The 27,785-nt window shown below is 40.6% G+C and overlaps 1 long non-coding RNA gene across 1 annotated transcript in view; it reads left to right on the plus strand.

Moving 5' to 3' along the window:
• Window positions 1–309: 309 nt before the first annotated feature.
• Window positions 310–27,785, plus strand: part of LOC133393233 (uncharacterized) — a 67,880-nt gene continuing 40,404 nt past the window's right edge. The window contains exons 1-2 of the long non-coding RNA XR_009766033.1: window positions 310–448; window positions 1,791–2,149. This is a non-coding gene — a long non-coding RNA (uncharacterized LOC133393233). The remainder of the gene's footprint in view (window positions 449–1,790; window positions 2,150–27,785) is intronic.

Raw genomic sequence — 27,785 nt, forward strand, 5'->3', positions numbered from 1 at the left:
CGCGTGACAGGAAGAAAAGGGGTATCTTGTACCATCGGGTGCATCAACCAAAACATTCAATAGGGGAAATTCAACATGCGCCTGCGCCATCGAAAATGGAGAAACAATAGCCGAAGTGAAAATGAACACTTACAAGTGAAGCACGAAACACTTTCCCAACATTCCAGTTCGGAGCTTTTTCCGGCTGCCATATCGGACTTTGTTCATTCACACGATTGAACGTTGCGTTGAATCTACCAAAACAATGGAATGAAATGAACTCTGTGATTCAGGTTTTGGCCTGGTGGTCGTTACTACCCGTTAGTTTGTCTTTGACCGCAGTCAGGACTGGTTTTAGGCTATACGTTGTCTAAAGGGGATCGATTTTACGATGTTATTTGAATCGTAAACAAAATCTATCTTTATTCCGCGAGAGTTTTAATGCTTCTAAGGTTTTTTCCTAAAAAAAGTGAGATTTAGTTTTGTTATTTCATAAAAAGTAATCTATTTTAATGGTTTTTGAATAGTTTGGTATCTGATACCGGTGAATTACGGTGGTACAGACCGGTGTCATTTATTGCTAACAGCTTCCGTTTCTTATCAGTTTGTATCGCACGCTTTTAAACAATGCACTATAACATGCTGATGGAAGTTAGTAAAATAATTACACCAAGGGAAAGAAAACAGCCTTGGCCACTAAGTGCTTGTAAAAGAGTGTGTTTCAATGCGTGTGTGTCAAGAAAAAGCCAAAGAAGTATGCACCCATGCTTCATTTTTTAAGGTTAAAAAGCTCTAACGTACATAGTGAAGAAGGCAAAAGCGAAAAAGGCTTCAACGTTTCGTGGAAGTGTTTCACTTCATGCTTTCAGTGAGGCTGGTGTGTAGATTCAAAAGGAATGCCTTCTTATACATACATATACAATGAGGCACCGAAACACCATCCTCGCGACCGGTCGGAGCCGGCTCCGGCTTCGGAGCCGTTTTGCCCATCACTAGTCTGCAATGTCAGCTATAACCCGTGATAGTGTAAATGTTTATTACAAACCTCCAAACCCGGTAGTGTTTTACCGTGTGAATTGTGTGGTACGGAAACAAATGGCCTCTTAACATAAGCGCCTCAACCACTGGATGCTCTTCCAACATACACAGGATACACGCGCTCAAAAGGTGGTGTTTTTTGCGGCGTGGTAAACATATACGCAGAGTACGTGCGGAAAGCAACCAGCCACCAGCAAGCGGATTATCGGGAACCCGCAAAATTCACCAATAATTTCACCGGAGTGAAACGACGTCAACGTTTGTATGTTTGTTGAATGGGAGGTGATGGGTCTGTGTAGTTGTGTTGTGCTCATAGTCCTACCATATGCATGGGAAAGGGAAGAATCGGAGAAAATGATTCAATTATAACTGCATTTCCATGCCAAAATTGGGAAAAAAGCATTTAGTGTCTCAATGTTTGTGTGGTGAGGATGATTTGCATGGTAATTTTTGCCTGCTATGAATAAACTTTTGGTTCTTACTGCATACCCGCATTCACGTGGATCAATTGTGTATGTGAGTGTAGAAGAAATAAAAGTAATTCTTTGCCTTCCAACAGAGTAATGGAACGCATTACGATAGTGGGCTCTATTCTTCTCACACATTCATCTACGGCTCAGGTTAAAGTTTTGCTCTGCAGGTGGAAAAGAAAAGAGCAAAAAGTATGTGGTTTGTGGTGCAAAGTGTTTTCAATACTAATGAGCGGTTGCTTTAGAGTGCACATCTGGTTGTGCTAGTTAAGAATAATGTTGATTTCCTTTCCATTTTTCCAGATTCCGTTTGAACGTGAAGTGAAATTGCATTTCATAAGTTCTTCTGCGTGTTATTTCTTACCAAGTATTCCACGCTGCTGGAAATAGGTGTACCAGAGAATTAGCGGAAGTGAAAGATAGTGTTTTTTCACGGTGGCAAAATATATAACAGTGAATAATAATAGTGGAAAAATAAAGATATAAAAAGCTGCTTGAGTGAGTGTGTCACACAAGCGCAAGAAAGAAATAGCAGTAGTGCGCCACGCAAACCATGTGCAGTGACTACGAGTTGTGGATTTGACTAGTGCTACTGCAACTAATCGGCCTTATCGTGGATCCGCTGCAAATATTTTGGGTTCTGACGAACAGCACTTATTTAGGTAAGGACAGTAAATGAGCACTCTAAAATTATACTTTTTTCATTTCTTCTTCTTCTTATTCTTTGGCACAACACGCACGCTGTCGGTCAAGGCCTGCCTGTACCCACTAGTTAAGTGAGCTTGGCTTTCAGTGACTTATTGTTACCATAGCAGGATAGTCAGTCCTACGGTGACGCGGTCTATTTGGGAATTGAACCCATGACGGGCATGTTGTGACGTCGTACGAGTTGACGACTGTACGACCAGACCGGCCCTATTTTTCATTTATCCTTCTGAAAATCAAAAAGTGTTCAATGACCGATAACGATAAAAACATTTAACTATTAATGTTTTGCACTAAACTTCAAACGAAAATATCGAAATCAATAGTGCCGTGAATAAGAAGTCCTCTGGAGGAATGCTTTTAGATATGTGCATGATACTTGAAATTGGTGATTGGTACTTTAGACTAAATATGAATAAATTTTTACTTATTGTCGCTGAAATTGATAAAATGACCATCTTAAGTACCATTAATTTAATTTGTGTATATGATCGACTTCTCGATCACTTAAGTCACACCCCCAGTATGTCAAGAATTGGATAAGCATGAAACTGTTATAAATCCAGGAAATTCAAACTGTTCAAATGCTTCAGATTCTACAAATTGTGTTTCGGTTACAAGCACCATCCAAGTTTTAATGGTTTTTTTTATAGTTTGATTCAACATTATGTGACTAGACAATGATCCAGCTACATTCATGCACAACATTTGCATGTTGTTTGTTGGGAACTAAAACCAAAGCGGATGAAATCTCTTGCCAATAACGATTTATTTTCTTATTACGCGCCAAAAAATTTGTCCGTTTTTCCGCGATTGGTTTAGAAAAGGCCCGTTCCTATCTTGCGGCCCTTTTTAACGCTTTTTTCCTGTTACGCTTCGTGCCTTGTTCGTGTACTGGTCGCTCGTTTTAAAACGTCCCGTTTATGACAGGTAGTTGGAACGCGAGATTCCAACATTGTTACTTGGTTTATTCTGCAATTGCAGCTTACTCAACTAATGTTTTCTTGATTTCGACCATTTAAACGTTGGACATTATTTACTGAAGGCTGAATGAGCAGTATTCAGTTTTAACTCCCTTTGCCTATTATGAGTTAATGCATCTTTCAGATGACGACCTACCATCTGATCTTTTGTGATTACCGCTACAATTGAAACACCGTTTTTCTTTATCACACGTTGTGCTTGTATGACCAACTTGTCTGCACTCAAAGTATCTCATGATATGAAAAGATTCATACCCGGAGACTTTATCGAAACCAAAATTAATATTTTTTCCTTGTCCATCACTGCCCATCAAAGTAGCAACAATCACTAACTAACCTTTTCCATGATTGTTATATGCACTCCATATCATTACAGAACTAGAACCATCATTCGTATTTGGTCTTGAAAAATACGTGGTTAATGTCTCAAATATCGCCCGTAGTAAGAATACATTTTTGTGTATTTTTTCCGGCAATCGTTTGTTCAAACACATTTGAAAACGTTTGTATATTTTTCAAAATCATCCTTTAATTTTTGATTAACTTTTATAAACAAAAACTAGGATAGAAATTATGAAACGCTGTGTATATTCGTTTAACAAAGCTTATACTATACCAATTGTATGATTTAATAGCATTAGACACTCCTCGGCTTCAACCGCTACCGTCAGTGCTGTAACGAACCATAAAACGATGTTCCGATTTAATGAGAAGATTCTCCGAACAAGCTTAATGGACTTGGAAATGACGGGGGCAATAAAAGCAAGCATATGTGTTCCGGCTGTCCATCTCACTGTTCAGTTATCTTGATAATCTCAGTCCATTCCAAGTATCGCTGCCATTAGCCATTCGACGACAGCGCTCTTGCATTTCCATTTTTAGTTAATCGGGTTTTGCATCTTTTTTCTTGTAACATTCACACTAAGAAGACAACTGTACAGATCAATGATAGACAATTATGGTCCATTTTGATCCAATGATAGACTAGTCATTTTTTGTTATTGCTCTATTCCGTCTGTATGACTATTTTTTGAACGAATTTGTAAATCCACCGTCCGTCACATGAATCCTCGATTGTCCCAATGCTTACGGCACACATACTCACACACACATATGGCAGTTCAATTTAATCGCTCGGAGGCAATGGCTGCATGGACAGGGAAATGCTTCGAGGTACTAAAGAGATTGTACATTGTTTTTAAGAAAAACGTAAACATTCGGTTGCCGCTTACAACTACGATCTCCCTATAATAACGCAAGCCCGTAAAACTTACCAGCCTCCTCCTTCGATGGACCACCATCGCCGCCACGCGTCCATTTGCGTAGCATGATTGAAACGGCAGCTCTTGCCAACTCTCTCCAATCCGCGGCGTACATGAGGGCGAGGAAGTTTTCACGATTCTCTTGCGGCACATCGTCTGGACAGGGTAAAGGGTTGTAAGCTTCCATCTGTTCCATCTTCCTTCTCGAGCAACCACTGAAGACAACCGAAAGATTGCTTCTAGGAAAGTGGATATGTTCAACGTTTTTGTTCCTTCATCGCTTCGTATGGGTTTTCGGTGGTGTTTGATGATGGATTGGGTTGCTTAGATCGTAACATTTTCAGTGTATCTTTCCATTGCGTAATTTAAACTGTGCGGCAACTGCTTAGATCATACAAATTTGAATAAATATTCCAACAGAAAACAGCTGGAAATAAAATCCACTACCACCGCATAACAACGCAGTTGTGTTTGGGCACAGATGACACGTTACGAGGGTCACATCCTGGTCAAATTGGTGGGTTGATTGGAGGTGGACAGCAATCATTGTTATCGCAAAGCACCAGTAGCTACAGGATTACCGAAAATTTGGTTGTCGTCGTTTCAGCCCTATTTGTCAGTAGCCTAACAAAACCCACAAAAACACACACCCGCTATGTACGGTTCAGTTCCTGTGATTTGACCGGGAAATTTTCACAGCCCCTGGAAAGATAATTAATCATCCAACAACAGTCACTCATTCTGGCAGCCAATGCAAGACGGTGAGAAAGAATGCCAAGTTAATAAAAATATTCCCACGACCAAGCTTCTTCCGCCGCTCGTGTACAAAAGGATTGTGTAGTGCGTTGTTGCTGCTGCTGCTGTGTGTTGTTATTTCGAGGTTAGGTGGAACGAGCGAGCAAAAACAGAACCAGCTTTGGGTCATAAGTGTTAATGTTGAATGAACCGCAACCGAAGCAACTTGTTTTTGGGTGCCATAAGAGCAGAAGAAAATCAATGGGCCGGGAGGAACCAAGAACGTTTCCCGCTTTGTGGCTGAAATGAGCTCATCTTGATAAAGCTACTTGCAGACTAAGCAGACCGTAACGTTCCCGGGGCAAAAAGCGTGAATAATCATTTTTTCAATGGTCACATGGAATTTGAAAGGTTGCTAAGCAAGTTATTAAGGTGAAAGTTGAGGACAGAATGATTCGGGTTAAAGTTTACTACTTGTTATCTTGTTCCTCGAGTGAATGGAACAAAGAATTCGATCAAGTTACTTGCTGCCAATTTGCTGGGCCAATCGTGTTATGGGAATATTATACAACAAAATAAACTTCCTTAAAGAAGCTATTTTTATAACATTTATCAAACTGTATGTTTCCAAGGATTAATTTTGCTATTGTGATATAAACACATAAATAAGCTTTATCAACTGAGTAAAGGGTCGGCACAAGCGGCTGCTAACCGATCGATTGGCGGCTTTTCGCAAGATGTTATTTTTCCCCATAGTAAAACAAGAATAAAACGTAAGTAAAATAAGAAAACATGCTTAATACATGTAGCACATGTATTCATACAGAGAGGTTCGCCACATTTATGCATTTTTGCTTCGACCTCAATTTTCCGTATGATTGATTGCCAGGGATGTTGCTAATTTTTTGCATTTGTGTACGCGTCATATTTTATCACAAATCTCTGGTTAAAAATTCCTCCTTTCGTCCTCACAAAGCCAGTGCAGAGAAAATCAACCCTCGTTGGGCACACTGTCAGGAAACCATTAGGCCTACCGTGGGCTCCACTTCCACAAACCCCTATCACCTGTATTGGAGTATCTTTGTTCCTGGTAGGGTAGTGGGAAAACCTTGTCCATCCGATACCCTCGTCAAGCAAGCAAGTGCGGATCGGTGTTTTAGGGGTGCAAAGGTCACCCGAGGATCACGGCGTAAATGTTTTACCTTAACAATGTGAAAACATCGCATACATCTTTGAGGGAGAGGATTTTTCCCTTTTTTTAAATCATATGTTACGTTTTCATTCTTCTCATTCGTTGTGAAGATGTTAACCAATGGATAGACACTATTCGTAACAGAGCTTGACCATAACACCATCTCAGTCGTTAGGAAAGGCGCGCTTCCAAGACAAAATGTTGTAGAACGATCGCCACGAACTGACCATCGCTGGAAGTGAGCTGGGATAAAAAGGAAGAGGTTATAATTAAAATAATTATCCCAACGCACCAAGCATTGCTTTTTTCATAACTCGTTTGGAAAAATCTGAGCTGCGAAATTCGCCATTGACATCTCCCATTTGGCTTCTAAACTGTGGTAAGTGAGTTGAAAAATGGAATATCTTAGCACGCTGCTTTTTAACCCACAGCAAGCATATTAATCTTCATGGATAGATAAAAACAAAAAACAAAACTATCAAAACGGAGTGGTTCATGGTGTTGCGTTCGTTGGTTGGCAAATTTTGATTTTTTTCTTCACGGTAAGATTTCGGTCGCACGATCGCATAAAAGTCAGCAAGAATTACCGACACGCGTTAAACTCATACGCAAAAATATTAAAATGATATTGTATGCAAATAATTGGGTTTTCTTGATTCTTGGCTTTTGTTGTCTTTTTGCACAATGCACGAGAAAAGGTATACTAATGGTAGCGACCATTAGTATACGTAGTCAAAGATCACTAGGACGCGCTAAACACGTTTGCTGGTGTTAAATTTAACCTTCTTCACAGCTACACTCTTGGTGCAAATACAATTAGCGTAAAATGTTCCTAATGAAATATAGAGAGATAGAGAGTTTTGGCAGGAGCAGACGCCAAGCTTGCAGGCCTACAGCAGGCGCTTAAAGATGATTGGATGGGCTGTGGAGATCGCTGGATATATTACACAATGGGCCTGCTACCGGTGCAGGGCTTTGGGCATCTGTTGAGTGGTTTGTGGTGGCTTTTATGTGCCTTTCAGCCTGAGGAAGCTTTGGTCTTTGTTGTTTTTGGCAGCACAAACACACCGCAAATCACAGCCTGATAGAAATGGGTTGTTTGTACCAAGTTAAGGGTGTTTTTTTATGCTTGTTTGTATTGTTTGCTTTCATTAGAGTATTTTATTGCGTTTGATACATCTGGTGACGAGGTACAGTTTAAAAAAGTATCTGCCATTTACATGGTTCACTCCCCCACGGTGGCACGCCCAACCGACCGACGATCGCTTCCTTGGAGGGCTAGTAAAAAGCGCAACATTACAGGGTTTTCATAACCAATTTGATGTTGTAAACAAGTTGTCGGTTTTCGTCAAATTGTGAATTTTGCGTTGTAAACCCTCAATTGGACGCAGTCAACTTTATTCTGATGTTGTAAAATATGAAACTGTCGTTGTCAAGTTTGAATCCGGCGTATTCAGTATTTTGTAGGGTTTTATTGCGAGAGCAAGTATAACTGTGCGATTAGAGGGGAAAGAACTCCGTTGGAGCCAAAGCCTCTATAAACTATTCAAACAACAAACAACAACATAACAGTGCAATTTGTAGCATGCAAAACATCTAAATTTTGCAATTTAATTTGCAAAAATCTACAAAAATTGATAAAGTTATCTTTTCGACGAACAGCACCCAAAAAAAAAATTGTGTATAAAAAATTAAGATTATTTTTAAAAAAACCATAAGATTTCAAGCAGATTATACTACTCGCAACCCTCGCAATTATTGATCGCGAGCTATATATCGTGCCAACACAAGCTCTTCAGTGGATTATGTCTTTACTGTATCATTTTCTTTTAAGCTTTAAGTGAATGTCAGAGTGGAAAAGTAGTTTTTCTCGAAATATAAATTGCTCTTTTAATTAGCAAAAAAGCCATCGCATCACACAACGTTTTTAACCGTTTTAACCGTTTTGCGCCAGCAAGTTATAAAGTATGGAACAAATCGGATTAAAGTTTGATTAACCGCACAGCTCGTACGGTCTGGCAGTTTGCTTGTGCTGGCATGCGCCCACCAACTTATTGTAATTATTTAATGGACCGCATATAAAATACAAATACACGCCATTATACGTTATCGATCGAGTGCCGGCGAATGGATTGCATGGGATTACTGTTCAATTGTGGCGTAATAGCAGCTTTTACGAAAAACCCTTCCTGCGTGCTCGATTTACCAATATGGAATATGATGTGAATATGAATAAACTAATTCTAGATTCAATTATGATGAGTAACTTCTCCCAGTATCGCATCATACCAGCCATGGATTTTGAGCGACATTTTCCTTGGGTCGAAACAAAACCGGCTTAAGATCCTACACAACATTAATTATTCATGTGGCATGAGAATGTTTAGTACCTCCGGGTGGCTCTCAGTAAGGAATGCGTACCAGATTGGAATGTTACCTTTTCTAAATGTCTCAGTATGTTCACGCTCCTTTTTCTCTGTCTGCCCTTATCACACAGTCTCTACTCTACTACCAGACTAGCAAACATTTGTCTGAGATCCGAGTTGAACTACAGTTTTTCGTTTGATCTTCCTTTTTCATCTCAGAACGGGAAAAACTTTCATCTTCCTGCTGACTAGGAGATAAACCGTATTATATGTTAGCCGGAAAAATATTCTAATGAAATTAATTTCTCACATTTCATCATGTTGGGCTACCCTAGAGTACGGAGACTATACAGCACACTAGCAGCCAGATCAGATTTGCAATGACTTTGCTGCGGCCTTCTAATCACCCGTAGCAGTCAGGCTTGAGTCGGGTTTAAACATTTTAACGATGTGCTTTATGAGACGGTCTTAACGGTTGGACGATTAAGGGAAGCTTAACAGGAGTTTTCTGACTTCATTCTCAGGAATCTTCTTAAACATTCCACAGTGCTGTGCTTTCTACTCGGAGATCAAGATATTTATTATATTGATAGTTATATTTACTGATCCGGAAGAGATATATGTGCATGCTTGCTTTCAAAAAAAGTAGAAAAACTATTTGTTTCTAGAACTTGAAAATTTAAAAATCCCTCCATACGCAAAAAAAAACTTGAGAAGAGGCAAACGTAGTCCAAAAAGCGTCTTCCATAAGACAAAAAAATCGAACTATTGTATTTCTCTGAGACAGTCATTAGTAAATACGGAGAATGGGTTCAATGGCTGAAATCACATAATGGCGTGTTTGTGCTTTTTGATTTTCCTCGGTTTGCTTTTGCTCCGCCTTTTGTCCAGTATGCTTGCGTGTGCAGCTTTATTCCACCATAATGAACATAATTATCCATGGTATGTGACATGTATTGATTTTGTAGGCGGCACGGCAATGGCTGAAACATGCCACACTTGGGAAGCAAGACGTGCAGCACCGGTTTATTTTTTTATAATGCATAACATGTTTACATTCTTTCTTGCACGCCAGCATCGTCATCTCGTACTGAATAAAACTTAATTTACTATACATTATATGCAACCCAGCAACTGAAGCAATCGATTGATCAATAGAATGGCAGCAAAAAATGGACCATCCTTGCGTTCGCTTACCGTATCCACCGGAATCACGAATATTCGACACGTAGTTAATTTTCACAGCCATCAACGCTGCTTTTCTTTATCCTGCTGCACACGTTTCTCTGCGTGTGTTGGCGTATGGCCCTGCATTATTTTGTTGTTTACACATTTTCGTTCCGAGAGACAGTCGGTTGAGCTGGAAAGGTCTTTCCTCGACTTTCCGAAAGCAATCAAAGCTCGCCACGCTTACGGAAAGAAAAACTTCACCTATAGTTACTATCGCTATACCAGCAACGGGACGATATGGCAAACAGATTTATATTATTTTTTTTATCATTTTTCTAGGGCTCAAGCTGAGCCATGCGCCGTCGTTATAGTGTTTCGTCGGTGGCTTTGGCTGCCGACGACGATGATTGTCAGAATTTAACGCAACTTTCGTTGAATTCACGTGCAAAGTCGAACGATATATGTGAAGAAAAAAAAGGAGAAAAAGGAAAAGCCCGGCCCAGAGGAAGCACTCGTTCTTTTCTCGTTAAAAAAAAAAAAGACAGGGGGCTGTAAGCCGATCCGTGACAGACAGGCAAATATGCATGATAGTGCATCAGCAAGAAAGTTAAGCCATTTATCCACCGATCGCATCTTTTCTTTTGCTTCGTGCACAACGTGTGGATGTGATGAAGTAGAAGGAGATAGAGAAGGGGAGGGGGTGGCAGGTTTTTCACATTAGCTGCCGTTGTAAGGATCGTAACGAACGGCAATCTTTTGTGAGCACGTCGCAACGCCCTGCGAGATGTCGGCCATCCAACCGAAACGCTTTGGAAGTAATTGCGTGCATAAGCCGGTGAAAACCAGGGAACGAGTAAGGTTAGTGTTGGTCTCTTTTTTTGGAAGCATAAGTTTGTGCAGACGATCCCGAACAAGGCCCGGTGGAAATAATTCATCCCGTTGCATTCAAAATGGCTATACATTAGCGAGAGGCACATAGTCGCTCAATTGCTATTTGGGTAGATTACTCCGTACATTCGGCAAGCGTATCGCGGAAATAGATGGCATTTAAGAAGCTACGTGTCAAGATTTCCCTCGCATAGCGACAAGCGTACGTTCGCAACGGACGTGCGGAAGGATTAACACTTTAAGCGCCGTGTCATATAAATTCGCATGACGGTTTTGCTAACCGTTCAGCTTTGCATCTGACGCTCAGTGATTCTCTCGAGAACGAATGAGGTAGGAAAGAGAGAACGAGAACGACATGTGCTACGCCGCTTATCGCCATGAAACAAAAGAGTGATAACAATGGCACGAGAAACTGTCGCTCTCATCGCTCTCTTGCCATGCGCTACGTGCTCATTCAAAAACTGTGACGTCAGGCCGGCGGTCAAAGTATTAAATATATCGTTCAGAAACTGTGATTTCCAGTATCTGCAAGCTGACCATCAATAACTGATTTTTTTCGTATAGTGCGAGCAACTCCTTTAAAGCTTCCACACATAAAGAACCAAAACGGACGATGGCCAAGCGATAAGGACGCCATTGCATCGCGTGACGAATATAAATCATCGCCTGTCATCGAGCGCCTGCGTCTTAATCAAGCACAAGCCACGGGGCAACACAATAACCTGCCAGACCGAAGCACGGCGATATAACATCGCTACACCCGGTATGGAGAAGCGTGACTAAAATATTTCTAGGCAAAGCAGCGTCCTGTCTCCCGGAAGGAAGATAATGAATGTGCAAATGATTTGTAATGACGTACAAACATAATTGCTACCCCTTATCACAATCGTTGTTTTTATTTTTATTTCTCTTGTTATTGAGTTCTAGTTTGATAATTCGTTTTCTTTTTATTTTCGCTCTGTCTGTGCTTGCTTTAGTAGAGTTTTGAGAGTTTGTAATGCTGTGATAATTTAAATGGCCTTATCAAATGATTAAAAGTAAAAGATATTATTTATAGAAACTTATTGTCACAAACTTGTTTTTTTTTTCGTTTTTAGGTAAGTTCTTTATGAAAAGAAGTTCAAAGAAATGTTGAGATGTCATTTTGCTTTGCAATGCAAAGGCAACTGAAAAATAAACAAAAACAAACAAAAAGAAATGTTTGAGGTCAAACAGGTTTTTTTTTTGTCTTAATAAAATTCAAATATTTTCGCGAAAACTTACGAAAACGAAAATTATTATCAGCATTTATTTATTTTTTCATTATAAATTTATGTTACTCGTGGCATTTCCATTAGTGGCATTACTTTGTTCTATGCGAATCTATGCGAGCTTTATTTCGTTTGAAGTAATTTTTACCATTCTTATATAGAAGTTTATTGATACAAAAAAAACACTTCCTTCTTTTTAGTATTCTATTTGAAAAATAAAAACAGTATTGAAAAGAGTTGATGTAATCGATTAAAATGCAATTTTTTTTAGACAATACCGTTATTTATCATTTATTAACGACTCTTGTGAAAAAATTATCAACAATAGGAGGATGTTATACACGTATGAAAGCAATTCAATGGAAATTATATGCAATTCATGAAGATTTAATTAATGAGGATGACATAAAAGGAGCATTTCTATTACAGTCGGAATTCAATGGTTGAACGCCTTTTTGTTGGCATGCAGTTGGAATGTTGAACGCTCGAAAATTGGCTGACAGTGCAATTAAAAAAAAAATAAAATATACAGTGAAATGAACTATTTGACAGGTGAAATATCGGACAGGTTCAGTTAAGAGTTGGGGGCGACACAACATCTGCTTTCGAAATTCTACTAAAAATAATATCTTCTTAAGCATAACATTCCCTAATTATAATAAATTATTAACTGTTGACTCAAAATTGACGAAGTACTTGATATTGAAGTTATTTAATCTCTATTATAAAATTCTAGTAAAGGCTGATGAGAGTTACTTTCTAGCGCTAGCTTTGATGTTTTTTTGCTCAGTTTACATCCATACAATGGCAACCACATCGACTATAGAAAACGAATATAGTTTTTAGTGTTTTGAAAGGTATGGAGAAGAATGATACAAATTACAGTCAGAATTAAATAATTTAACGTTTTTTTCGTGGTCTTCTAAGGCGTGTCAGTAAAATGTTGCAAATAGTGGTCCGAAGACCTGTCTAGCAAGCCTTACATTCAGAAGAGAGGTGGCTTACTTTAGGTAGCCGCCACTGTAAATCCAGATGTATGAAAACGTAGCGAAAACATGCATACAAAAAGTGACTGAAAGAAATAACCTTTTTTAGGAGTAACGAGTCATGCCGGCCTATACAGGCTTCCGATAGTTAGTACCACTTAGCCGGATAGTCAATCCTTCCTTAAAGCAACGGTCCATGGGATGGGCATGTTGTTAAGATGTCCGAGTTGACGATAGCACCGCGGGACCCAATGCAACAAGAAATAAACATAGGAAAACTAGACTAAATGGATGGATCATGGATGGTTCCATTAGTGAGTTAGATTCAGGTACTATTCAGGTCCCGAAATATAAAAGGGAGCAGTATCAGAGACCGGAACCAGGATCTTTTGCATGACTGCTAAGGAATCTTAATTAGTTCAAGGATCAGTATGGGGTTCAGTTTCAGTACCGAAAGGTATATTTTGCAGGATCTGCATGGAATCAGGATCCGTTTCAGGACCGTTATGAGTTCAGTGTAAGTTCTGGTGTGGGTTCGGGATCAATTCCAAGGCCGGTACGGTTTTTGGAGCCGTTATACAATAGTTATAGCAATAGTGGTGCAATTTGTAGGAGTGCAGATGTGCTTTAATAGATTTAAATTGTTAGGAAGGTAAATTTATGAATATTTTACTACATAGCAATTGGAATATGTTTTATATTTGCAATCACACCATCAAACACAACAAATTTACGAAAAAGCATATTTTTGTGACGACTTCGTTGTTCCTATAATGATGGTATGGTCGTTGTATTGTGTTACTATAGCAAGAATCACACATATAAAATATTGATTACTTAAATAATTAGACAGTAAAAAATGCATAAATTTGAGTGATAAAAATATCGACAAAAAACAGTATTAGGACTGCCGTGTACCCAAGCCAGATGAGTGTGCTTGATTCAAAGTCAAATTTTCAGTTAGATATGCGAATTTTGGCCTGTTTTTTGGTAAATTACTTGCAAGAAATTCATTTCTGTTGCTTATTTTTGTAAAAAAAAATAATACGAAGTGTTAACAATAACAAGAAAATATCTAAAATGCCCTGTTTTTACTAATTTCATAACTATGGCCACTATAGGAACATCCCTATTTTGCGTACCTATAATGGCACTATGGCAAAAAAATCATAAAATTGCGAAAATATTATCAAAAGGCAATGAATTTTAGTAAATCAATAACATTTCACCAAGGCATCGTTAAAACAAAAACAATTTCGTTGTAATGTTGTCATTTAAAGCGTTAAAGAAAATATGAGTTTCCTTATGAAATCCTAAGGAATAAGGAAAATGTTAACATATTTCACAAAATATGTGGTTTTTCTGCCACTATAATGGACTTTTCGGGATTTGTCCCAGAGTTCGGGATTTGTCCCAAAAGCGATATCAATTACAAATCATTTTCTTTTAATCATTTGGAATTAAAACCACATAAATTTGCGTTGTTTGTTAAGAAATCCGTCGCACGCATTCTTAGGTTATTATATACCCCAGAAATTATCTCGCATAGCCCTGTAACCGGGCCAAATTAACTAGTAGATTTAAAAACGATTTTGTGCACGTTATTTGTTTACATTGCACATCAGCTGGTTGCTATGATGCTTTCCGTACGGTGCATTTGAGATAGTTGGTGAGAATAATGATCGCAAAACACGATGATGTGACGAGCATTACATTTTCATAGCCAAAAGTAAGCGACTTCATTAAAAAACGTGTAATAATAATAATAGTTTAAAAAAGCATCAATATGGAAAACTGGGTTTTTGAAAAATCTCATGGCCTATTGAGAAAAATTTCACATTTACTTCGTATGGAAAAATTGGCTAACTAAAAACTACATATTTAATAGTTGCCAGGAAATCAAAGCTCAACAGGTGAGTTCAGACTGTAATTGTAACGTAAATTATAAATTAGTATTTTTTTATATTTTGTAAAATTAAAGGTTATCAAACCTTTTTTGTCAAACCTATTTAATATTCAAATGGCTAAAAAAACGCAAAATACGGTATTTTGCTCCAACTAAACTATTTGTTGTAAATTTATGTGAGATACCAGGCGTCCCCATCAAACAAACTTATTGCTTAAAGCACATCCTTCGTTGATACGACCAAGCCGTATTGCTAAGACGTGCTTTTTAAGAGCAGGGCAACAATAGGGAAAGAGAAAACCGTTGATATGAAAAACGAAATATTCAATAACATAAATCTATCCTCCACAATCAAATAAAGGAAACCTTCATTAAGCAAACTTAATGTCACGTTCCACAATACATACTAATGCACTATTGTTTAGTTACTTGAAACAAACCTACTTAATTAATGCTTCTTGATGTCAAGAGCCTCGTAGTGAGTGCCAAAAGGTGATTTAACACATCTCACCACCAGCACCCGCTGACAGTTTAATTTCAAATCATACAATCTCACATATACACACACAAAACACTTTAGATTTGAGTGCGGCTTGAGTGTTAACGTCCCGATAGACGTTTCGTGCCGCAAACAAGCCGACTCCCATCAAATATCGATTTGATGACAAGCGCTTTAGTCTCGTCTCAATCGTCACGCGGCCCAACCACCTTTCAACGTACAGTATGTGTCGCTCATCTTCGCTTATTGAAACCAGCTCCGTGTTTGTCATCGGTAGTCCTTATCAAATTTTGGTTATTATTTTCGGTTCTTTTTGTTGTTATATTCCTAATCGTAAGTTCTTACCAGCAGCGGGAATCTATTGTTTTCGCACGCCTGTAGCAATTTGTCATCGCTTCCACTAACGGTAACCATGTACCGAGCAGGTAGCAAACACTTTAACAACTTGGCGGCAGCATCCCTAAGGGCCATTCGGCCTTCCTTTTTTTGTATGTCCGGGTGTTGAGCTAAATTAATCTATCATTTTTTTCCGAGCCTGATCCAGCTGCTAGTAGCTGATGCTGGAGCGTTCTAGGTAGTGACAAAATCTCAGCTGGGCACAGATCGATGTTTTACTTGAATGACTTTTTTCATGAAGCCTCTTGTTCCAGTACTGATGACTTAAGAAGAATTGAACAAGAAAAGAACGTAGAATCCATTCTATGCTGAAGCAACTTCACAAGGTACCGGGAAACAGCTGCCACGATTACCAGAAGTCACGCGTGTCGATGGTGTCCACTTGTCGATTAGTTACATTGTGCCTAGGGCGAGACTAGGTTTTTCGACTGCGCGATACGTGCTCGTGTATGTCAGCCAGCCAGTAGAATAGGGTAGAAGTATCATTCAACCGAGCACAATACAACCTTGATGTCAATGGTATTTCGTGATGTCACTTTATTATTACACGGACACTTATGCGGAGATAAAAAGTAAACCTTTGTAAACCGCGAATGAGAACCCATTGGAAGATATTTAAGTCCGTGGGAGAAGTTCGCGGGATGAAACATGGGTAACACTTTTGGGAATCATGCCTTGGCCTATATCTGTGTCATATCCTCTGCTCAACTGAAACACGAGATGTCACGAGGAGTGGCTTGTTTCTTATCTTAGAGCTCTCATGGTATCCCTTTATCATAACAGCTCAATGTTCAATGCCTGTTTTAAGAAGTTTGTCAGATGTCTAAGCATATAAATCAGGAGAAACGCTGAAAGCCTCACCATACTTCACATCACAACGCTTGCTACATAATGTTAAACCATCATACGAGTTGAAACAAAAAGCCTTTTCTCGGTAAAAGTACGGCTCAGCCCTCTACGTTACATTGGAGAAGCGTTACTTCCCTTAAAATATTCCCAAGCAGCATATTTACTACAGTTTTGTCATCCAGGCGACCGACCAGTGTACATTATTTGAATAAAAAATATTTTAAATTGATATGAAAAAAAGTTAATTGCTGTAAAATGAACCGATTTCAAGGAGATTTAATTTTTAAATAACAATTAAATAACAGGTTTAATATTTTTCATCGTTGCATTATGATTAATGAAAAAAAGTCTGAAAGAAGGAAGCTCATGAACACCCCAAAAGCTTTTAATTGGAGTAACATTTTCTATGATTAGAAAATATAAAATATTAATTTATTTTTAATTAAATTATATATATGAAATAACTATTACCTTTTCAATCTATGTTTCTGGTCATTTGGAATAAAAATTACTTTAGATGCAAGGGCTCTTTTTAAAATGAGGTTAATGAAGTTAATAAATACTTGTAAGTTTTTCATTATACTACCTCATCAATAACTGGGTAAATAAATAAATAATCATTTCAGTGCTGCAAAATGTCACTATCAATGTCATAAAAAAATCTGACTGAAACAAAATCCATATCAGCGTCACGTACTCAATTGTGACAATCAGAGGTGATACTCAGATCGATTGATGTGACCAATACATGCTCATGACATGTTTGCGACCATCGCTTGGTTAGTCACTATATCACGACTTTTTTTTGCTATGATCAATTTTGCAAAATGTCACTTACATAGTCATGACAAATTCTGGCTGAAACAAAATCATCTCAGCGTCACGAGCTCTACTGCAAAGATCAGAGGCGAGCCTCAAACAGTTGGTGCGAACATTGCATGTTTGGTGACATTGTGTGCAACCAACTCGTGTTCAATCACTTGGTCGCGACATTTTCAGTCGGTGATCATCGCGATGGTCACGGGAGATATGCGGTGCGTGCGAGTGGTTCCAAGAAACAAAATGAGCATGTTTTCTCGCTCTGTTTGACCTAACAGACCATCAAAGCAGATGGAGGGAGAAAGCATGCTCATTTTGTTGCTAGAGCCTACGCGCCAAGTATATTCCAAGAATGTCGCGATTATCGCCGACAAATATGTCGTGACCAAGTGAGTGACCAAAAGTTGGGTGCTAAACTAAATGTCACCAAGCATGTGATTGATTTTCCAACTGTTTGATTATAGTCACTGATCATCTCAGTTGTGTACGTGATCTGATTTGAGTATCGTTTCAGTCATGAGTGTTGATGATTGAAACAGTTGCATTTGGCACTGTTCACAGCCAGAAAAAAATCATGATAATGCTTGCGCCGGCATTAAGCTAAGTTTGTCAGTCAGAGTATCGCGTTGGACTCAAGAATTCACATGTCGTGTTCAACATGTCATGGCGCACTTTTATTGACTATCAGCAATGAGCATCAAGCTACCACGGATATGTTCATTGTTTTCGTTGGTGAAAATCTCGTGATACTCATGACATTTTGCAGCACTGAATCATTTTTTTTATTATTTACATCTTTTATTTATAAGATTGTTAAAATTATAATTCTTGAAGTTGTGACAACTTTTCTAATTATCAACAAAGCTTTTCTAATTATCATATAAAAGTAAAAATAATAAGACATGATTATCTATTAATTTGCTCATCCACGGCGGTCAAAACAAACGTTCAAAAATGTTGCTTGGGTTTGTGATTAACAGGCGTTACGCGTAACGCTAGCGTTACGTAGAGGGCTGAGCCGTACTTTTACCCTTTTCTCACCATGAAGGTCGTGTATATCTCATAAAATTATATATTCCCTTCGAATTAGCATTAGATATGTCATCCGCACGGGTTCATGGGAGATCACGGATGTCAACGATACCCCTTATGAATTGTGACACCCCTCATTCTCACACTTTCAAAGCCATGCTGACAGGACTTTTGCGTTGAACGTCTTATGTTTTCTTGTCCTCCTCAACGGCGTGATGGTGTGATCGTTTCGTGAAGCAGTAAAATATTGTTTACGACATGCGGGAAATATCATGTACCGGGCCGTTGCACCAGGATGATGTACACATTCACCCAGTGCGAGCCGGGCTGGCGGTAATCAGCTTCCGCGAAATTGAATCTCCTAACCGCATGTTGTCTGATGGCATTATGTCGGATTTACGACCTAAAGCATACGAGATGTGCGTTGAGGTGGTGCTAAACCAATGCATTGTTCCTACCGGCGAAAGGTACTGATCTAAGCGTATGTGTGTGTGTGTGTGTGTGTGTGTGTGTCGGTGTGTGTATGAGGTCTTTGTAATCTGGCATTAGCCGTGATGTCATGTGAAGACAAAGTAAAGGAAATTTCCGCCGCTATTCTGTGAGCGCATCGAAAAATTTTCATCATTCTCGTGTAACCTAATGCGCGCATCCACGCTTGAGGCCTCGCAAGGACTTCAGGAATTGTGCCAATTTAAACATGAGGGAAGTGGTGTGTGTGTGTGTGTGTGTGTGTGTGTGTGTGTGTGTGTGTGTGTGTGTGTGTGTGTGTGTGTGTGTGTGTGTGTGTGTGTGTGTGTGTGTGTGTGTGTGTGTGTGTGTGTGTGTGTGTGTGTGTGTGTGTGTGTGTGTGTGTGTGTGTGTGTGTGTGTGTGTGTGTGTGTGTGTGTGTGTGTGTGTGTGTGTGTGTGTGTGTGTGTGTGTGTGTTTGTGTTTGTGTGTGTGTATGAGTGTGTATGTTTGTGTGTGTTTGTGTTTGTGTGTGTGTTTCTAGGACGGATGGGAGTTGCATTCGTTCCAGAGGCTGAAAAGTTACACACAGTATACAGTATAAACTTGGCTCCAATGTTTGGTGTTTTTGCATAATCATGTCAACAGTTATGGTTTCGGTGAGTTGTTTTCCAGTGGCTGCACTAGCTGTGGTTAGCACGGGGTTGCTACCCGAAGTGCAATAAAGATTGCTTGGATGGCCTTATTCAAATCCCATCGCCACATTCGCTGCACACTTCTTCTTCTTCTTTGGCTCAACAACCGATGTTGGTCAAGGCCTGCCTGTACCCACATGTGGGCTTGGCTTTCAGTTACTAATTGATTTCCCCCCATAGTAGGATAGTCAGTCCTACGTATGGCGGCGCGGTCTATTTGGGGATTGAACCCATGACGGGCATGTATGAACTCGAACGTGTTAACGACTGTACTACGAGACCGGCTATTCGCTGCACACACACAAGCTTTATGTTGTGTCTGCGTAACGTACGAATACTTTGAAGGGTTCTTCAGTAGCACAGTATGTACGCGCATTGGTTGGTTTTACCAAACCACAGTCTCACACAACATCGAGTATTGGATCATGTTACGGCACCAGCAGCCGTTCGAAACCAGCAAGTGAGCATAAATATTTGCGTTTTGTTGTACCGTTTGCTGCTGGCAGTTTTCGGGGTTTCGGAGGGCGGTTGCTTTCACTCGGTTAAGTTTACGCCCCGTGTACAACGGAACGGCGCAGTGACTTAAAGCAAACCGTCGTGCCATTAGCGGTACTCGAAGCGCACAGCTGTCCGCACTAGCAAGGGACTGGAAACTACCTCGAGTGGTTTTATCGTGGTATGGGTGAAAACAATCATGAACATACGACTTGTTGCATGTCTGTGAGCAGCCAAATTTACCAGCAGCGGTAGCAGATTTTCTATTCCGATATTTAACCTTCCCACAGAAACAAAAAACCACCAACGAAGCAGCCCAATGGACAAACAATTGCATGGAAATTGCATACCACAGGACCAGGAAGTAAGGATGGCTACGCAACCTACAGTGAACATTAATTTTAAACAACAGTTGATGCATCTTCTTACGATGTGCTAATGTTTCGAATGAGATTTTTGGTTCACGGTGTACGCCACACCCCGAGGAAGAGCACGCAGTACAACAAACGACTCGTATAAGCAACAAGCACCATCGTAACCGTTACTTTACAAAATCTACAGTGTTCAGAATCACTTATCTGTCTCGAACGACCCATTACACCGGACATCGTTGCATCCTTTGAACGCTCATACGCTCTCGTATCGCAGGTTCCAAACTCCTACAGACAAATTTTTTCGCGTCCATCAATTCTCTGTTCATCCATAATAACACAAAATGTGCCCTCGAATATCCTTCCCGGAGCTGTCCGGTATTGGTTGACAGCAATGCCCGATGAACAACAGCAACAGTTTTTCACTTTTCTCATTGTTTTCCCTTGCCAACGGCGGATGGTAAAGCGGTCCATCCAGACCGTGAACAAGATGGATCAGGTTGGTGATGGCACGTGCGCGCTCCCGGCAAAGGCGGTGTCGCTATTTTCGATCGAAAAGAAATTATTGTAAATTGAATCTACCACATTTCTCACAGGACACTGGCGCTGAGTCACTCATGTGCGGTAAACGGTCGTCAGTGACTCACACATACTCGACACCAACACAGACTGTCCCGCTGACTTTTGGCTCGATTGAAGAATGCCCAAGATCGCCTTTTGGTGATCTTTCGCTGCTACGCCGATGATGATGTGCGATGCCTGAAAAGTTTCCATTGCTTGCTTTAAGCTGAGGTGAGCAGTGTAAGTGGGGGATGGCTCGAAACGGAACCGTCTCGAGATGGCTGTCGTATTGGACGTTCAAGTGGATGTAGTTCAATGACCAGACTCTGCGACTTAATAGTACTAGTCGTTGAAATTCAATAAGAGAGAAATAGAAAGAGAATGGCAAAGTGAGATAAAACAAAAAGCTTGTGACATTCAAGAAGAAAACATCATCGAGCTTTTTCTGAAAAAATGGTAGAGCATAATAGCATTAAATCACTTTAAATCTCCATTCAAATTTCCTTTGAATCGAATTGTTCATTTGAATGTCTCGTTGCACTGAGTTTACTTGTAATGTTATTGAGATTATCGCTCATAGCCAGGACTAACTAAGCAGTTTTTATACAGGACAATGTTATTTAGCTTATGTGGAACGAACCAACTAATTTATAAAACAATTATTTTAAAGTTAAATTTAACAAGTCATCAATATGGCCAGACCTGCTGAACAATAAACATCATTTGAACAAGTCAAAATATCTTGATCAAGTTAACCTGGGTAAATTGTATTCCTAACAAGAAATATCTTAACGAAAACATGATATTTAAATCTCAACCATATAAATTGGTTAATATATAAGCGTGTTTTTCATTTTTTCTTATACTATCAAAAACCTAATGCTTTACTTTGAATTAAAGCTCTTTGATTTTTTTTAAATTTAACCGAACTATCTTTTGTTTGCCGGTCTCGTGGTACAGTCATCAACTCGTACGACTTTACATCATGCCCGTCGTGGGTTCGAGCCCCGGATGGACCGTTCCGTCAAACGACTGACTATCCTGCTATGGCCGGTAATCCATAAGTCACTGAAAGCGAACCCCACTAGTGGGTACCGCAGGCCTGGACCGAGAACGGTTGTTGAGCTAAAAGAAGAAGAAGATCTTTTGTTTAATAATTGTTAAAATAAATATTCTACCTTGCTTTTTCATAACCAGTCGTGGAAAGCTTTGATCTTTAGGAGAGAATTAAACTATTTTGTACGGCATCTTCTACCAACAACAAATGAAAAGGCGAATGAATCGCAACTTTATAGTGTTAAAATAGTTTATCTCAGATGCTTTTGCTTCAAACGCCAAATGTTAATTAACCAAGTTTAATGATAAAATGCTAACATCATGTTAAAATGTGTTATAACTATTTTAAATACACTTGAGAGATGAATTCATTGAATCTAAAGATTTTCATAAAACAAAAATTCTTTAAAATGTTCTTTAAACAAACTAAATATTTGAATTGATTGCTGAATAAGCATTTTCAAAGCATTTTACCAGTGAATTAGAAACTTCTTCCTTTTTATCTTCCTCAACAAGTTGCATAATAGTCAATGTGTCATTTGAAAAAACAAATCTACAAGACTTTCGACTCATCACCGCCAGCAATGAGCGCCAAGTGGATCGAGTACTTTCCCCGAAAGTTTTCATTGATTTTCTTCCATCGAAGCAAAACACGCCCGTTCCATTTAGCGATTAAAAGGCATGAATTCTAATGTAGCTTCACGTGTATCACGAGCCACTGTATCCGACATGGTTTAATTCCCTGTCCTATGAACCGTGCAACTCAAAATCCGTTTATTTGTGACGACCGTCCAGTGCTTTACGGTTGGATGCTCATTGTACGCTCCGTGTGTTTGATTGTTGTTCTTATTACGAAAACACCACACCTAACGCAGACACTCTTGACGATCCTTGTTTGAACGGAGGAAACAAACCCTGAGCGTCTAAGAAAACAAGCAATACAACACAGTGTAAAGAACAATATCGATCGTGGGTCGAAGTTTCCGGCATAACTTTTATCGCATTAAGGAACACTGCCGATGCCGCAAATGCTGATTAAAGAATGCTGTCTCGCTTCGGAGCAGGGATGGGACGAGGAGGTCAACGAACCCTGCAGGCTGGTTAAACAGCGACAAAATTGCCAATTCTTCGCACGAACGCGTGCATCTGCCTGAAGCACTGTTCTGTTCTTTAGCGGCATATTTACAGTATGACACATAGGCGTGAAGTGAGTATGATCAAGCACTTTTTTCGACCGAGTTTGCTTTAAAAATGAAATCAAAATGAAAAATAAAAAATAAACGAACATCAAATTTATAACGTGTCGTTATCGTATGACTTTGCGCCCACCCAGAGCATGAGGATCTTAGAATACTCCGTTTGTACAGGCAACTGGGAAACTGTACCGTGTTGCGAGAATTTAATGTGAAGAAGTGTCGCTTTTTCCCTGTAACCTCCGTTATAACTGCAAAGAACGCGCCAGGAGACCGTTTGGTAGGCCATGAAACGACACCGTCATGTACATATATGCATGACCGTGCATATAACGTCCTCGTGACAGATGTGTTCGCAACGCGGTAAAATGAGGTGCCTGAGCCCTTGTTTGGGTACGATGAAATGAATTTTTCTCGAACACGGCCCCTCTTGCAGCCGTGTTTGAAGCTAAGCGAACGTGTAAGCATCAAAATTGCATCCAACCGCGTTTCACACTCACCACTTTGACACCATTCACTGACATCACCGAAGAAGCATGTGCGAGCGCGCACGCCTTCGCTTCAGGAGGCTTCCGTTTATGTGGCTTTCCGTTGGCTCGTTGACTGAGCACATGGCCCTGCTATGTCAACTTGTAATCAGCCACGATGTAAAATGTACGCCTATGATGCTTACCTTTGGCTTGAAAATTTAACCATCTTCCGAGAACGAATGCTTCATGATGACTATCGTTCTTGGTACACGTGGAGTTTGTGCGTGCGACGAGCTTCCGGATTGTGATTGCAGGTTTGAGTAAGCAAGGAGCTGCTTCTGCCATCTCTCACGCATCTTCTTGGCCCCCAAAGGTCACAGATCCTTTGCACAAAGGGCACATATGCTAAATACCTCATCAGAGTGCACCGGTGCGTAAGGCGTACATTTCATTAACATGCAATACCGAACACCTGCCAACTTGTGCACGGTTCAAATCACTCGCTTGCTCAGATACGAGGCTGGGAAAACTTTTTCGATTCGCTCTGTCTCCACTTCTCTCACTCTCTTTTGCATTTTATCTTTTTTCCCGGTATGAGAAGGCTTCTATTGCCGTGGCCACCTACACATGACAAAAGTTCAACGTATATTTGCGGTGAAAGTAAGCCATTCATTATGAGTTTCGACAAATGGAGCACGGGAGGCGCGTTTGCGACCGTCGAACGTGGCAAAAATATTCAAAAATAACAAATGTTTTCATCTCTCAGCGGGTTAGCTCTAGTCAAGTTGGACGTTTATCATGAGCACCATCAACCGTATTGTGACTACTAGGAGCCGAGGATGCCAGAAATGGAGTGTGTAGGATGTGTTAGAATCCTAATTCTACACTTGAGTTCTACCAACAACTTACAACTTACACTGGACTCGGTGTCAAATTATGACTTACTGCCCCATGGATTATGAAACCTGGTACGAATTGCTGTGCTGATAATTTTTTTCAGATTTGACTACACTACTCGTAAACTTTGCTAATTGCTGTCACGCTTCTGTAGCAGATTTACTGCTAACAGTTCAACCAACCTATTGAGCCACCTTAGCAGTTATAAAATCGTTACTAACCAAAAACCGGACGACATGAAATTAAGAGTTGAACCAACTCAAAAAGCCACCTCAACATAATCCTTGCTAACCAAAACCATCCAACTAAAAAACACATCCAAATTAACCAGCAATTGAATCAGGTGAGACAGAAAACCTACCATGCAATAAATGCTTAGCACACACAAACCGTAGGACAGGAAGCGCGAACCGACCGCTTATAAAAACATAACGCGACGGTAATATGAAACGCGCCTCGGAACTAAGAACGGCTGCAAAACGATTGCGCAACAATAACGCCAAGTGACAAACAAACGGGAGTAGTATTTGTTGCTAAATAAGATGGAACACTATAACAAATAAGTGGAGTTTCTTGGGAATACGCTGGAAAAGTGTGAGAAAAAACGTATGAAATAAGCGAGCAATACTGCGAGTGGACGATAATAATGACAATGACAGCAGGGCCGTGAATAATAATGACAGCAGGGCCGTCCCGTTGAACATATTATAATGCATGAAGCGCGATTTAAATCTACCCTCGAATGGAAGTGTTTTCCGACCAAAGGCTAACCTCGTCCAAGCGGCACCAACGATCTTTCTGAGCATCGGGATCAATAAGTGTGGGGCAGTACTGAGTTGAAGTGAATTAAAAAAAAAAATAATAATAATAATAATATAAAAAAAGGAAAAAAAAAATAAAATAAAAAAAAAATAAATAAATAAATAAAAAAAAAAAAAAAAAAAAAAAAAAAAAAAAAAAAAAAAAAAATATTATTATATTACATCAATAATAATCATAATAATAAAAAAAAGCTCATCAGGTTCAATTCAGGTTACCACTAACATCATGGAACTCCGATCCCGTGCAGGCCCGGTAGAATGCAGTCTCGGGGCAAGGCCAAAGAAGCCGGCAATGCCTACAGTGGCATGCAGGGAGTCACGACAGCCACTGTCTTTCCGAGCTAACACCAGCAGCACGGCGCGAGTAACAGAGGCGAGCGAGCTGAGACTACAGCTCGATGAGACGCGCAGGGAGAAAGCTGAGCTGCAGGCTCTCGTATTGCAGCTCCAAACTCAACTGGAATCCATGCGCCAACAGTTGGTAGAGAGCTCGGAGCGTGCGGACCGACAGGCCAAAGAAGCACGCGAAGACTCCTTACGTCGCGAGAACTTTCTTCGAGAGGAAGTAGATCGGCGAGCAAAGGAAATGCGTGAGGAAGCAAGAAAAGATCGAGAACTCATTGCCAAGATGATGCAGCGCCAGCGTGAGCAGCCGAATACACAAGAACGGCAAACGCGAAAGCAGCAGGATCAGCAATGTCAGCAACAATCGTCACAGCCATCGTCACAACAACAAAAGCCGCACCGCCAGGTAGTGAGCAACGAAGTGAATGAAGGAGCATCAACGTCGGCAGGTATAGTTGAGGACCCATTTACTGAGGTGGTTAAACGAGGGTCGCGTCGCTGGCAAGAAATTCGGGCAGAGCGGCGAGAGCAACAGCAGCACCAACAGCAATTGCAGACAACCTCGATTGCGGGTGGACGGCTATCGGTTGATGATCATCAGCCACTGCAGCAAAAGAATCTGCAGCAGCAGAGACGCGAGCAGCTTAACAAGGAGCAGCATCGTCCAGCCCGTAAACAACCGGATAAAATCTTCGTGGCGCCGGCAGCTGGAGTGACGTACTTTACCCTGTACCAGAAGGTTCGGCTGAATCCGAATCTGGTGGAGGAGAATAACCTGATTCGTCGGGGAAATCGCTCCTCAAGGGATCACCTACGCCTCCTGCTGAAACATGGTGCCGATGCTGGAGCCCTCCTGGGCAAAATACAAGAGGCCGTCGGCGAAAGCGGCATTGCACGTGTCGTAGCAGATATGGGGGAAGTAATCATACCAAACATTGACATGCTGGCTACGGAGGCAGATATCCGCAAGGCGCTTCAAATTGCCTTGGAAAAAGAGGCGATACTGGCCTCAATCAATGTCTGGGAGCAGCGTGACGGCTCACTACGTGCGCGTGTGAAGTTGCCTCGTAGTGACGCCAACTATCTCATCGACAAGCGGCTTATAATTGGTTTTTCTAGCTGCAAGGTGCGCGAAGCACCGAAGCCATCTGCCGAGTCGCGTCGATGCTTTCGATGCCTTGAACGCGGCCACATGGTCCGAGAATGTCAGGGGACGGACCGATCTAGTCTGTGTATTCGCTGCGGTGCAGCCGATCACAAGGCGGTGAACTGCACCAATGACGTTAAGTGCCTGTTATGTGGCGGCCCGCATCGAATTGCCGCCGCCTCCTGCGCTGTTACATCAATCCCCTGTTAATGGATATCTTGCAGATAAACATTAATAAGTGCAGGATTGCGCAGGACCTTGCGCTAAATACCATGCGTGTAGAGAAGGCGGACGTATTGCTTTTGTCAGAGTTATATGCAGTCCCTCAGAACAACGGAAACTGGGTAGTTGACAGGGACAGGTCGGTGGCCATCGTGACGAGTGGGGTGCGCTATCCAATACAACGTATTCGCAGCGTTACAGTTCCTGGTATCGTCGTAGCGGATGTGAACGGGATAACAATTGTATGTTGTTATGTGAAACCAAATGTCAGTGTCCGGCAGTTTGAGGAAATTATGGAAAGGATAGACATACTTATCCGTGGCCATCCGAGAGTGCTGTTGGCAGGTGACTTCAACGCCTGGCACACAGCGTGGGGGAGTGAACGCACTAAGCCGAAAGGCATTGCGCTTTTACAGCTGGTTAATGATCTGGGACTTGAGGTATTGAATATCGGGACATCCCACACATTCCGGGGCTGTGGATCAGCACGGCCCAGTAGGATAGACGTAGCTTTTGCCAGTCCGTCCATCTGCCGTCCAG

The sequence above is a fragment of the Anopheles gambiae genome, chromosome 3, assembly GCF_943734735.2.
Source record: "Anopheles gambiae chromosome 3, idAnoGambNW_F1_1, whole genome shotgun sequence".
Taxonomy (NCBI): domain Eukaryota; kingdom Metazoa; phylum Arthropoda; class Insecta; order Diptera; family Culicidae; genus Anopheles; species Anopheles gambiae.